At 37.0% G+C, this 13,093-nt stretch overlaps 1 pseudogene; it reads left to right on the top strand.

The window, feature by feature from the left end:
• Window positions 1-8,573: 8,573 nt before the first annotated feature.
• Window positions 8,574-11,383, top strand: LOC140502648 (V-type proton ATPase catalytic subunit A pseudogene; annotated as a pseudogene).
• The last annotated feature ends 1,710 nt before the right edge of the window (window positions 11,384-13,093 follow it).

The raw sequence follows: 13,093 nt of genomic DNA, 5'->3' as shown, positions 1-13,093 counted from the left end.
AATTTATAAATGGAGTGATAAATTTTGAAATATTAAAAACCATAAAGTGTTCTTTCTTAGTGTTCAGAGTCTTGTAAATGTTATTTTAATAAGCACTTTACATTTATCTGCTGCTGCTGCTTCTTGAAATATGATTTATTTAGATTGTACACCCCACAAATTCAAGGATATGCTAGGGATATTTTGTGAGGAAATGGATCCTCTAAAAGTATATATTTCTTATTTTACCTCTATTAATATCATGGCATAATTTTCCTTATTATCCCTTGTGGGGTAGTTGCTGACCAAGTTTTCTATCCTGATGATCCTGTCCCATGGTATTTAATGTAAAAAGACTGTCCATAAGTTTAAGAAGAGGCTCCCTGAGATCCCAGTCACACTTGGTTTAAAGCTCAGAAACTGAGTCCAATACCCTGAATTTACAAACAAATGAAACCCAGACAAGGAGTTGGTCTTATCTAAGGCCACTTATGCAAGGAGTGCAGGTAAGATTTGAAACTAGGTCTTCATACTCCAAATCCTTGCTCCTCAATCAACCTCTATTTTGTTTGTGAGCAGATGGGGAGGAATGGGCTGGAAAGAGTCTAACAGAAAGGGAATAAAGATGACAGATTAGAGGCATCTCAGTTGAACTCTCTCAACATCCCCCTACAAACAACTTTAAAATAATACCTCAAATTAAATTTGAAGCAGGAGAGTCAACAAAAGATCAGAGTAAGATATTTTTCCAGCCTAAGAAAACTTATGAGGTCGGGGGCGGGGAAGTTGGTGAGATAGGGTAGAGATCTGTCTAGAGCCCACATAGGTGATGGCAGAAACAGCAGCTGTAGCAGGAGCTTTGGGAGGTCTTAACCCAGGAATGGTGAGAGGGTCAGACAACTGATCAGAAAGAGATTACATGGGACCCTTTGCTGGTCCTGGGTGCATTTGACCCTGTTGGGCAATTCTATTGCCTATACACAGTTCTGGATTGTGATTACAGGTTGGAGAAGAGTGCTGAGAGTCAGTCACAAGGGAGCAAATGCCCTGATCTCAGTTCCAAAGCAGAGAGCATTAGCTCTTGAAGCTTCAAGGTGCAGAAGACCTTCTTTCACAAAGATCAGAGCACAGACTAGAAAAGCAGTGACTATACCTCCCTCAACATCACACCACCTTGGAAACACCAAGAAATTTGCAGAGTCCCAGAACTAACTCTGAAAACAATAGCATGAAAAAGCCTGAAGCTTCTCCACCCCGAGGTGAGCAGAGCCCAACCTTAACATAAAGTTCAAAGTCAAGAAATAGGCTGGAGAGATGAGCAAACAATAACAACAACAAAATTGACCATAAAAGTGGTGGCACAGAACACCTAGATACAAACTCAAAAAAGATAACAAAGGGCCTCAAAGAAAAATGTTAATTGCACTCAAGTTCAGCAAGAATTCCTGGAAGTGTTTAAAAAAGAGAGAAAAGTAATAGAAGAAAAATTGAGGAAAGAAATTAGAGTGATGAAAGTACATTATGAAAAGATAATTAATAGCTTCATAAAGGGACACAAAAAAGGAAAATACACCTTAAAAAACAGATTTGGCCTAATGGTAAAAGAGGCACAAAAATTCACTGAAGAGAAAAACTCCTTAAACAGAAGAATTGACCAAATGAAAAAAGAAAATAATTTCTTAAAAATTAGAATTGGACAAGTGGAAGTTAATGATTCTCTGAGAGATCAAGAAACAATAAAACAAAGTCAAAAGAATAAAGAAAAAGAGAAGAAATTGTTAAATATTTCAACATAAAAAAAAACTGACCTGGAAAATAGATCAGGGAAAGAGAATATAAGAATTAGTGAACTAACTGAAAACCATCCCTAAGAAAAAGCCTAGACATCATATTTCAAGAAATCTTTAAGATTAACTGCCCCAATATCTTAGATCCAGAGGGTAAATTAGAAATTGAAAGAATCTACCAATCACATCCTGAAAGAGATCCCCAAATGAAACTCCCAGGAACATTACACCCAAACTCCAAAACTCCCAGGTTAAAGAGAAAATCTTTCAAACAGCCAGAAAGAAACAATTCAAATATCGTGGAGCTATAGCCAGGATCATACAAGATTTAGCAGCTTCCACATTAATAGATGAAAGGGCTTAGAATATGATATCCTAGAAGGCAAAGGAGCTAGGATTACAATCAAGAATAGTTTACCCAGTCAAAACAGGGTATGAAAAAGGGTAGGGAGGATGGATATTTAATGAAATAGAGGTATTTCAAGCATTCCTGATAAAAAGACCAGAACTGAATAGAAAATCTGACATTTGAACAAAAGATTCAAGAGAAACATAAAAACTAAACATGAAAGAGTAATCATAAAGATCTCAATAAAGTTAAATTGCTTAAATTCCTAAATGGGAAGTTGTAAGTCATAAGAATTTTATCATCATTAGGGCAGTTAAAAGCAGTTTACAGAGACAGAAAGCATGGATGTGAGTCAATTATGTTGAAATGATCTCTAAAAAAGCAAAATGAAGAAGTGAAAAAGAGAGATGCACTGGGAGAAGGAGAAAGGGAAAGATAGAATGGAGAAAGTTTTCTTACATAAAAGAGGAACACAAGGAAGAGCTTTTACAATGAAGGGGAAAATGGAGTGGTGTTGGGCAATGCTTGAAACTCACCCTCATAGAAATTGGTTCAAAGAAAGAAGAAAATATATAGACATTCAGTTGTGTATAGAAACTTAACTTACCCAACAGGGAAATAGGAGAAAAAAGGGGATAAGAAAAAAAGAGGGGTGAGGATAATAAAAGGGAGGACAGACTAAGAGAGGCAGTGGTCAGAAGCAAAATTGTTGTATTTGTCCTTCAGTTGTTTTTTTGTTTTTTTTTTTTTTATTAAATTTATTTATTTAACTTTTAACATTCATTTTCACAAAATTTTGGGTTACAAATTTTCTCCCCTTTTATCCCCTCCCCCCCCAAACACCAAGCATTCTAATTGCCCCTATGACCAATCTGCTCTCTCTTCTATCATCCCTCTCTGCCCTTGTCTCCATCTTCTCTTTTGTCCTGTAGGGGCAGATAGCTTTCTATACCCCTTTACCTGTTTTTCTTATTTCCTAGTGGCAAGAACATTACTCGACAGTTGATCCTAACACTTTGAGTTCCACCTTCTTTACCTCCCTCCCTCTCCACCCCTTCCCTTTGGAAGGCAAGCAATTCAATATAGGCCAAATCTGTGTAGTTTTGCAAATGACTTCCATAATAGTTGTGCTGTATAGGACTAACTATATTTCCCTCCAACCTATCCTGTCCCCCATTACTTCTATTCTCTTTTGATCCTATCCCTCCCCATGAGTGTCGACCTCGAATTGCACTCTCCTCCTCATGCCCTCCCTTCTATCATCCCCCCCACCCTGCTTGTCCCCTTATCCCCCACTTTCCTGTATTGTGAGATAGGTTTTCCTACCAAAATGAGTGTGCACTTTATTCTTTTCTTTAGTGGAATGTGATGAGAGTAGACTTCATGTTTTTCTCTCACCTCCCCTCTTTATCCCTCCACTAATGAGTCTTTTGATTGCCTCTTTTATGAGAGATAATTTGCCCCATTCAATTTCTCCCTTTCTCTTCCCAATATATTTCTCTCTCACTGCTTGATTTCATTTTGTTTTAAAGATATGATCCCATCCTATTCAATTCACTCTGTGCACTCTGTCTCTGTGTATGTGAGCGTGTGTGCATGTGTAATCCCACCCAGTACCCAGATACTGAAATGTTTCAAGAGTTACAAATATTGTCTTTCCATGTTGGAATGTAAACAGTTCAGCTTTAGTAAGTCCCTTATGACCTCACTTTGCTGTTCACCTTTTCATGGTTCTCTTCATTCTTGTGTTTGAAAGTCAAATTTTCTTTTCAGCTCTGGTCTTTTCATCAAGAATACTTGAAAATCCTCTATTTCATTGAAAGACCATTTTTTCCCCTGAAGTATTATAGTCAGTTTTGCTGGGTAGGTGTGTCCTTCAGTTTTGAAGAAGTCCATGACATCAGAGAAATGTTGACATGACTTTCACTGGACTTTGTTTTGTTTTGAGTGAGGGAGGGCTGTGCAAGGTCACCACCCTCACTTTCTCCTCCTGAGCCATCTGAATCCAGTGACCAGATATTCATCAGAATGACTGGAGATGACCCAGGATGCAGTGGGAGACCTTGGCCTTTTCAGGTATTCACTTAGAGGGAGGTAACGCCCATTGAGGGAATAGGCCTTTTTACAGGATAAAAAGTGAGAAGAAACAGAAGAAAATGGGATGGAGGGAAAAAATACAGTAACCATAATTGTGAATGTGAATGGCATGAGCTCACCCATAAAATGGAAGTGGATAACAGAATGCATTAGAAGTAAGAATCCAACAATATATTGTTAACATCAGACATACTTGAGACAGAAAATCACACAGAGAATCAAAATAAAGGGCTGGAGCATAATCTAATGTGCTTTAATGTAAACTGAAAAAAAGGAGGTATAGCAATCATGATCTCAGTCAAAGCAAAAATAGACCTAATTAAAAGAAATAAACAGGGAAACTACATTTTGCTAAAAGAAACTATACACAATGGAGGAATATCAAAAATTTTTACAGCAAAGTTCTCTGATGAAAGTCTCATTTCTCAAATATATACTGAGTATAGAACTGAGTCAAATTTATAAAAATAAGAGCCACTTCCCAATTAATAAATGTCCAAAGGATGTAAACAGGAAGTTTTCAAAAGAAGAAATCAAAACTATCTGTAGTCATATGGAAAAAATGTTCTAAAACACCACTGATTAGAGAAAAGCAAATTAAAACAACTCTGAGGTACCACCTCATACTTTTTAGAAATGACAAATGCTGGAAGGGATGAGTGAAAAATAGGTACCCTAATGAACTGTTAGTAGAGTGGTGAACTGGTCCAACCATTATGGAGAACAATTTGGAACTATGCCAAAAGGGCTATAAAACTGCGCATACCCTTTGAACAAGCAATACTCCTGTCTAGATCTGTATCTCAAAGAGATCAAAGGAAAAGGAAAAGGATCTATATATACAAAAATATAGCAGCTCTTTTGTGGTGGCAAAGATTTAGAAATTAAGGGGCTGCTCATCCACTGGGAAATGAATGAACAAGTTATGGCATCTGATTGTAATGGAGTACTTTTGTGAGGTGGGAATGGCAAGCAGGGTGGTTTCAGAAAAACATGGCAAGACCTGTATGAATTGATGCAAAGTGAAGCAAGAAGAACTAGATCATTACACATAATAGCAGCAATGTTGTACTGATGATCAACTGTGAAAGACTTGGCTACTTGTAATAATACAATGATCCAAGATAATCCCAAGCACTTATGATGAAAAAAATGCTGTCCACCTCCAGAGAGAGAACTGATGAACTCTGAGTGCAAATCAAAGTGTAAGTTTCTCACTTTATTTTTCTTCATTTTTTGTAATATTACTAACATAGAAATATTACATGATTTCAAGTGTAATTGATATCATACTGCTTACTTTTTCAATAAATGAGGGAGGAGTGGGAAGTTCCAAGGAAGAGAGTTTGGAACTCAAAATTTTAAAAGAAAAGAATGGTAAAAATATTTTTTTTTTAAAAAAAGGGTCTAACAAGGATAGGCAATCTGAATCAGAATTTGCTTCTCCCAGATTACCAAACCACCAGGAAAATGCCATATAATCTTGTTATTGGTGCTGAATTCATGTACACTGAGAGATAAAATACATTATTAGATGATTTTACTTAAATAGGTCAGGAAATATCTTTACATCCATTATTTTTTCTCTTGTCACTGCTCTAGTAATCAGTGCTCTTTCCTGATAACTTATACCATTTACTGCAATGCTACACTGAATTTCAGAATGGAAATATAGGTGGAGTTGGAAATGGAGATATTAGATATGTATTAGCAAGCCACACAGCCATACACACAGACACAGACACACAAGCATACACACATATATACATATGTATATGTGTGTATATATATATATAGACACAGACACACACGCATACACACATATATACATATGTATATGTGTGTATATATATATATATATATATATATATATATATATATATATATATAATTTTAACAAGAGGGAGGAGAGAATTCACATCTGTTGTGACTTCTTGACTCTTTCCACTCAGTTTTAGTTATATGTAACAAAGTGTCCTCTGCCGTTGTCCAAGAGCCAAGACTATTTAGAAAGTGGCTGCTGCTTTGCTATATCGTCATAACTCATTGTTATATATCTCTTTTAAAATATGTAAAATGTTTTTTCTTACAATAGCCTATGGGAGGATGATGTACAAGTATTCACATACTCATTTTACAGAAAGAGAGAATAAGGTTCAAAGACAGTTGTTTTATTTGTTTGTATTAAGAGGCAGCAAGGAGTGGTAGATAATCCTTGAACTTGGTCTTAAGACACCTAAGTTCAAATCCCACCTCAGACATTTACTAGCTGTGTGACCTCTCAAGTGTCTCAGTTGCCTCATCTGTAAAATAAGGATAATATTTTTAACTACCTACCTCAGAGAGCTGTTGTGAGAAAAGTTCATTACAAACATTAAGGCAAAATATAAATGTGATTTCTTAGTTTGTTTTTATTTGGAATGTCCCAAAAGTCAATGTATTTTAAGCTACTAAAGGTTATTAAGGCTTACAAAAAAGCTTAAAACTGCACCAAGACTTTTGGGACACCATATCTATACTATTGGGAAGCACATCACTCACCTGAGCCTCAGTTTCTTTATCCGTGTAATGGAGGTGATGATATTTGGTACTTGCTCTATCTATTTCACAGTGACATCTGTCTAACACTTTGAGGTCTGCAAATTACTCTAAATACACTCCTTCATATAGTCCTCCTGATAATGCTTGGAAGTAGGTAATACAATAATGCTACAGGTGTGATTGTCCATAGGTTTCCTCAAGACTCAGATCTCTAGATCTTCTCCCTCCTTCAGAAGTTTGTCCTGAGCATCCCAATTGCTAATGCCCTCCCCCCAACTCCCAGAGACCCAGATCATATGTCTATTTTGTACCAACCACCAAGGGTACTAGTATCTGTATCTTGGAAGTGAGGTTTGATTAGCCTAGTAGAACCCATGGGATTCATTTTATTCTTTGAATTACAGAACCAGCATTGTATCATGGAAAGAGTACTGTTGTTCAGTTGTGTCCAACTCTTTGTGACCCCATTTGGGTTTTTCTTGACAGAGATACTGCAGTAGCTTTCCATTTCCTTCTCCAGCTCATTTTACAGATGAGGAAACTGAGGCAAACAGGGTTATATGATTTGCCCAGGGTCACACAGTTAATAAGTGTCTGAGACCAGATTTGTACTCAGATATTTCTGACTCCAGGTCCAGTGCTCTATCTGCTGAGCCATCAAGCTGCCTTTCATGAAGAGAGGGCTAAGTCTGAAATTAAGATGTGGCATATGGCATGCATGTGAATCCTGGCTCTGCAACTTGCTGACTACAATACTGTATTGCAATCTCATCATAGACTTAGATCTGGAAAAGACCAGAGGCTGTAGGGTCCAACTCTTTCATTTGACAGATGAGGGAGCTTTGTCCCAGAGAAGTTAGTTGATTTGCCCAAAGTCACAGAGGTAGTAAGGTTAAGTGTCCAAGTCATAGTGACAGAGATGGGATTTGAACTTGAGTCCTACTCCAGATCCATTGCTCTTCCTACCATGTCAGATAGTAGGACTTAGAAGTAAAAATAACCTTACAGGTGATAGAATTCAACTCTGTTATTTTACAGGTGAGGAAACTGAGACAGGTCCTCAGATTAAATGATTCACTCAAGGTCATGCTGCAATAAATAGTGGAGGCAGGATTCAAACCCAAGCCTAGTGTAATTTGCATAGTAGCATACTGCCTTTTATCTCTGTATCTGAAATATCTGCTCATACCATGCTCCACCCCTAGCAGAATATAAGCTGTTTGAACTAAGGCACCAAGTTATTTTTTATTTTTGCATCTTCAGTGTCTAGCAGAGTTCTTTGCACATAGTGGCAATTAAAATGTTTTTCAACTGAATCATTTGAATGAAACTATCTATTGTCAAGCTATAAGATATTTAATAAAGCTCTTTCTCATTACATAGTGGTATAGTTGAGAAAATGTTAGACTTGGAGTCAGGAAGTCCTGGATTCAAATCTTGAATCCAATACTTACTAGCTGTGTGACTGGGCAAGTCTCCTAATCTATCTTAAGCATCAAGTTCCTCATCTTTAAAATGGGTATTCATTCATTCATTTACTCAATAGGAATTTATGCAGCACCTACCATGTCCCAGGCTCTGCAGTAGACTGAGCATAAAAAGACAAAAATTAAATATTTCTTTTTATCAAGGAGCTAATCTTCTATTAAGGAGAATCAACATGTACACAGAAAAGCAAATACAAACATATATGCAAAATAAATGAGAAGGAATTTTCTGGGAATGGATACAGTGGAAAGAGTGTTGGAGAGAGTTGAAGGGCTTCATCTCCCCCTAGCTGCCCACATCCTTGGCAGCTCTTGCAGCCACAAATTGACAGGATGAATTTCTGCCAAGTACCCAAAATCTATGATGAAGAGCCAGAAAGTGCATTTGGCTATGTGCATGGAGCCTCAGGACCTGTGCTACAACATGGACAATGTAGTTATAAACGAACTGGTAAGAGTGGGACAGAAGAAACTGGTTGGAGAGATTATTGGATTGGAAGGTGACATGACCACTAACTAGGTGTATGAAGAAATTTCTGGTGTACCTGTTGATGTTTCAGTACTCTGGATTGGCAAACCCCTCTTAGTCAAGCATCGTCTTCACATTTTGATGAAATTCAAAGAGCTTTGTCAGTCATCAGCTAATAAACTCAAAGCATTTATATTCCCAGAAGAGTCTATGTATCTGCTCTTAGCAGAGATATCAAATGACTTTACACCTTGTAAAAATCTTCAAGTTGGCACCACACAACTGTGGCTGAGGTACAGAGACCTACATTGTTCCACAGCAATTATGATACCTCAGATCTTGTCTTGGAGCTTGAACTTGAGGGACTAAAGAAGTTCACCATTTTCCAGTATGACCTGTCCATCAAGTCCATTCTGTGACTGAGAAGCTGTCATGCAATTATCCTCTGTACACTGGCCAGCAAGTTCTCAAGGTGTTTTTCTCATGGATACAAGGAGAAACTACTTCTATCTCTGGCACTTTGGGCTCTGGAAAAACAGTGATAGCAAAGCCTCTCTCTAAGTATTCCAACAGTGATGTGATCAGCTAAGTGGGTTGTAGAAAAAAAGGAAATGAAATGAATGAAGTACTCAGAGACTTCCCAGAACTAACAATAAAAACTGATGAGAAGGCTGAAGTATGTAATAAAGAGAACAGTTTTAGTGGTTAGCAGCTCCAACATGCCTATGGCTGATAAGAAAGTTTATGTTTACACTGGAATTACTCTATCTGAATATTTATGAGACATGGGCTATCATGTCAGTTTATCAATCATGTCAGGCTGGCTCTACCATTCAATGGGCTGAAGCCCTTGGAGAAATTTCAAATTGCTTAATGCCTGCTGAGAGTGGTTATCCTGCATATCTTAGTTCTCATTTTTATGAGCAGGCTAGTCAATGTCTTAGAAACCCAGAAAAGGAAAGGAATGTCATCAGTATAGGAGTTGTTTCTTCCCCTGGTAGTGGCTTCTCTGATCCTGTCATATCCATCACTCATGTGGTTCGGGTGTTTTGGAGCTTAGATAAGAAACTAGCTCAGCACAAGTACTTTCTGTAAACTGGCTGATCAGCAACAGCAAGTACATGTGTGTCTTGGATGAAGAAGACTTTAAAAAGCAAAATTAGCCAAGTGGAAAAGAAGGGTCAAAATCTCACTGAAGAAAATAGTTCTTTAAAAATGAGAGTGGAGCAGATGGAAGCTAATGACTTTATGAGAAACCAAAAAATTACAAAATAAAACCAAAAGAATTAAAAAATAGAAGATAATGTGAAATATCTCTTTGGAAAAACAACTGACCTGGAAAAATAGATCCAGGAGAGACAATTCAAAAATTATGGGACTACCTGAAAGCCATGATCAAAAAAAGAGCCTAGACATCATCTTTCATGAAAAGGTAAACAAGAAAGAGAAATCATGAAGGATTTTCTAAAGCTGAACTGTTTACATTCCTACATGGAAAGATAATATTTATAACTCTTGAGACTTATCCCTTCTTTATGATGTCTTTAAGATAGAAATTTAGTAATGGTATTGCTGGATCAAAGGGTATATACAGTTTGATTGACCTTTGGGCATAGTTCCAAATTGTTTTGCAGAACAATTGAGTCACTCCACAACTGTGGAAAGGCTTCTTTAGCAAAAATGGATAAAATTACCCCAAGTAGCAAAACTTGACAAAGATGACTTCCTGCAACAAAATGGATATACTTGTTATGACAAGTTCTGCCCACTCTACAAGACTGAAGGCATGCTCTCTAATATGATTGCTTTTGTGATATGTCACACAGAGCTGCCCACAGTGATAATAAAATAAAAAGTCCATCATCTGAGGACATAGAGGAAAGATTCTATATAAACTTTCCCCCATGCAATTCATGATCCAGTAAAAGATGGTGAAGCAAAGATTGTGGTTGACTATATTCAACTTCTTAAATATATGCAAAATATATTCCAAAGTCTGGAAGAAAAGAACCATGATTTCTTTTCTCCTCTTCCTCAGTCCACTCATGTGTTCTTAAATTCCGTATCTCTTTCCCCTTTGCTTCCTCATTGTGCATCTTTGAGACCAGTACATTTCTGTTTATGCAATCATTTATTTTCCTGCTCATATTTGGTAAGTCTTATATAAAACAAAATATTTCTTGGTTTCAGGGTTTGATGGGCCTCCCCGATTTTTGTCTGAAGTGTCAAATATGGTAAATGTGACCATCTGGTTCAAAGTGAGAAGTAGTTACACTAATATTCACTTGGATAGAGGTTGGTTGCCTTTCCTCCTTTCTCTTTATTTTTGCTCTTCCTCAAGTTACAGAAAAGAGTAATACAGGTACTTTTTTAAAGCAGTCTTTTTGACATGGAAAGTCTTAGCCTTGTACCTTTTGTAGGAGAGTCAGTGCATGGAATGACTCATTGTTCTTTGTGGTGAGGGTATTTGCAGCTTAGTGTTTTGCTAGTTATCTACTTAGCAGGAAATTAGTAGGTTGGGTTTTTTTTTGGCAATGAAATTAATTAATATTGGGCCAATTATGGGCTACTCCCACTAATAAAAATCAGGAATACTTGTAGAAAATTGTGGCGAATTGCACTTTCTCTCTGATTCTGCCTGAAGCATGGTGAGTGCATCGAAAGGCAGTTATGAAACTGCACAAAATACTTTAATCATTTAAAAAAAAAGGAAGCCAGGTTGCCAGTTTAACATTAAAATCATACTATAAATGTATACTATGTTTCTATAGGTAAATTTATTGTATCAAGGAATGTTACACTGCATTTCTGTCGAATTCATTTTAAATGTGTGATTCAAACGATCATCAGGGACTTGTACCCACCCTTCCTCTCTTTCTTTCCTTGACAACCAACAACCAACTCTTCGAAGTGATGTAGAGTATGTATGAGTAGTAAAATGCAGTGGAAAATGGTAACTAAAAGGCTTAGGAAAAGTTTGACTATAAAAATGGTACTCTGGTCTCAAAAACATTTTTTTTGTTTGTTTTGGAGGTGATAGGTTTGAGTAGGTCACACAGCTAACGTGTCCTGACTCCATGACCAGTGCTCTGTCCACTGTACCACCTAGTTGGCATCTCAAGAATCATTTCTTTGAAATGATCGCCTGTCTGCTACACTTAATCAGATGCTAGCTTGAGACCTGGGCAAGTCACTTAACCCTTTTTGCCTCAGGGTCCTCATCTGAAAATGAACCAGAGAAGAAAATGGCAAACCACTCCAGTATCTTTGCCAAGAAAACCCAAATGGGGTCACAAACAGTCAGACACAATTGAAGCGACTAAAATATGTGGGTGTCTGTATTTGTGCATATATGTATAGATAGATAGATATAGATAGATAGACAATATGTATGTATATGTGTGTTTGTGTATATCCTATTCCCCAGTTTGTGAAAAATACCTATTCAAGAGCATTTTTTCCTTCTTGTGATTGGTGATGCTAGCTATGGCTTTTATATTACTGGCACAAGAGATTTCTCAGATTGTCTGTTTGTAGCCATAGTAGAATGACTCCAAAAATTCTCCACCATTTTATTAGGCTAATGGGGTGGTAGATTTTTGGGTTTGATACTGATCCGTGAAGGTGTTGGTAACAATGGCCTTTACATTCCACTCTATAGAGAAACTTAAGTCATCTGAAAAAGGAGATGGTTTTATCTTGCCTCAGTGCACATTTTAAAATGTACTCATTGCAGGGTACATGAGGAAAGAAAACCACAGAGCAATCTTGAGAACAGCAGTTTCCTATTAACTATCAATTTTTCAGAATTAATAGACTTTAGGAGGAAAACAGGAGAGTTTCTGAAGTGAGTGTTTGTAGCTATCTTAAACAGATGTAATAGTTCAGATAAATAAAGTAACTTGTTTATTTTATGCCATGATAGGTTGTGTGACTTTCAGACACTATCTTTTTGCTGGACAATTAAGAGCAGGTACAGTCATTTAAAGTTATACTGATAGTTTTGTCTGTTCATTACAGATTGCATGCTCTTGTGGTAGTCTGCTGTTCAAGAAAGGTGTTCTTCCCATGAAACTTTTTAAAAAAGCTTTTCAATATACTTCCAGATAAGAAAAATCATGCAACAGATAGTTCTTGAGCTATAGATCTCATGGTACTCCTTAAAGTTTGCTTCCAGTGCTGCCTCCTATACCCATTGTCCCCTAAGACCAAGAGAAATTCAAAAACATTTTACACACATTAATAATTCTTCCTTATACGACCATAAACTAACAGGCAAACTAAGATTGTGCCAGTAATCTATGGTCTGAGGAAGAAAGGGTGACCAAGATTTGATTGTTCTCTGAGCTTCAGTATATGCATCTCCTTTTAAGAATGTTGATGG

This window comes from Notamacropus eugenii, chromosome 4 (assembly GCF_028372415.1).
Source record: "Notamacropus eugenii isolate mMacEug1 chromosome 4, mMacEug1.pri_v2, whole genome shotgun sequence".
Classification (NCBI taxonomy): Eukaryota; Metazoa; Chordata; class Mammalia; order Diprotodontia; family Macropodidae; genus Notamacropus; species Notamacropus eugenii.
The sequence above is the reverse complement of the archived record's forward strand: the minus strand, read 5'-3'. Positions and strand labels throughout refer to the sequence as shown.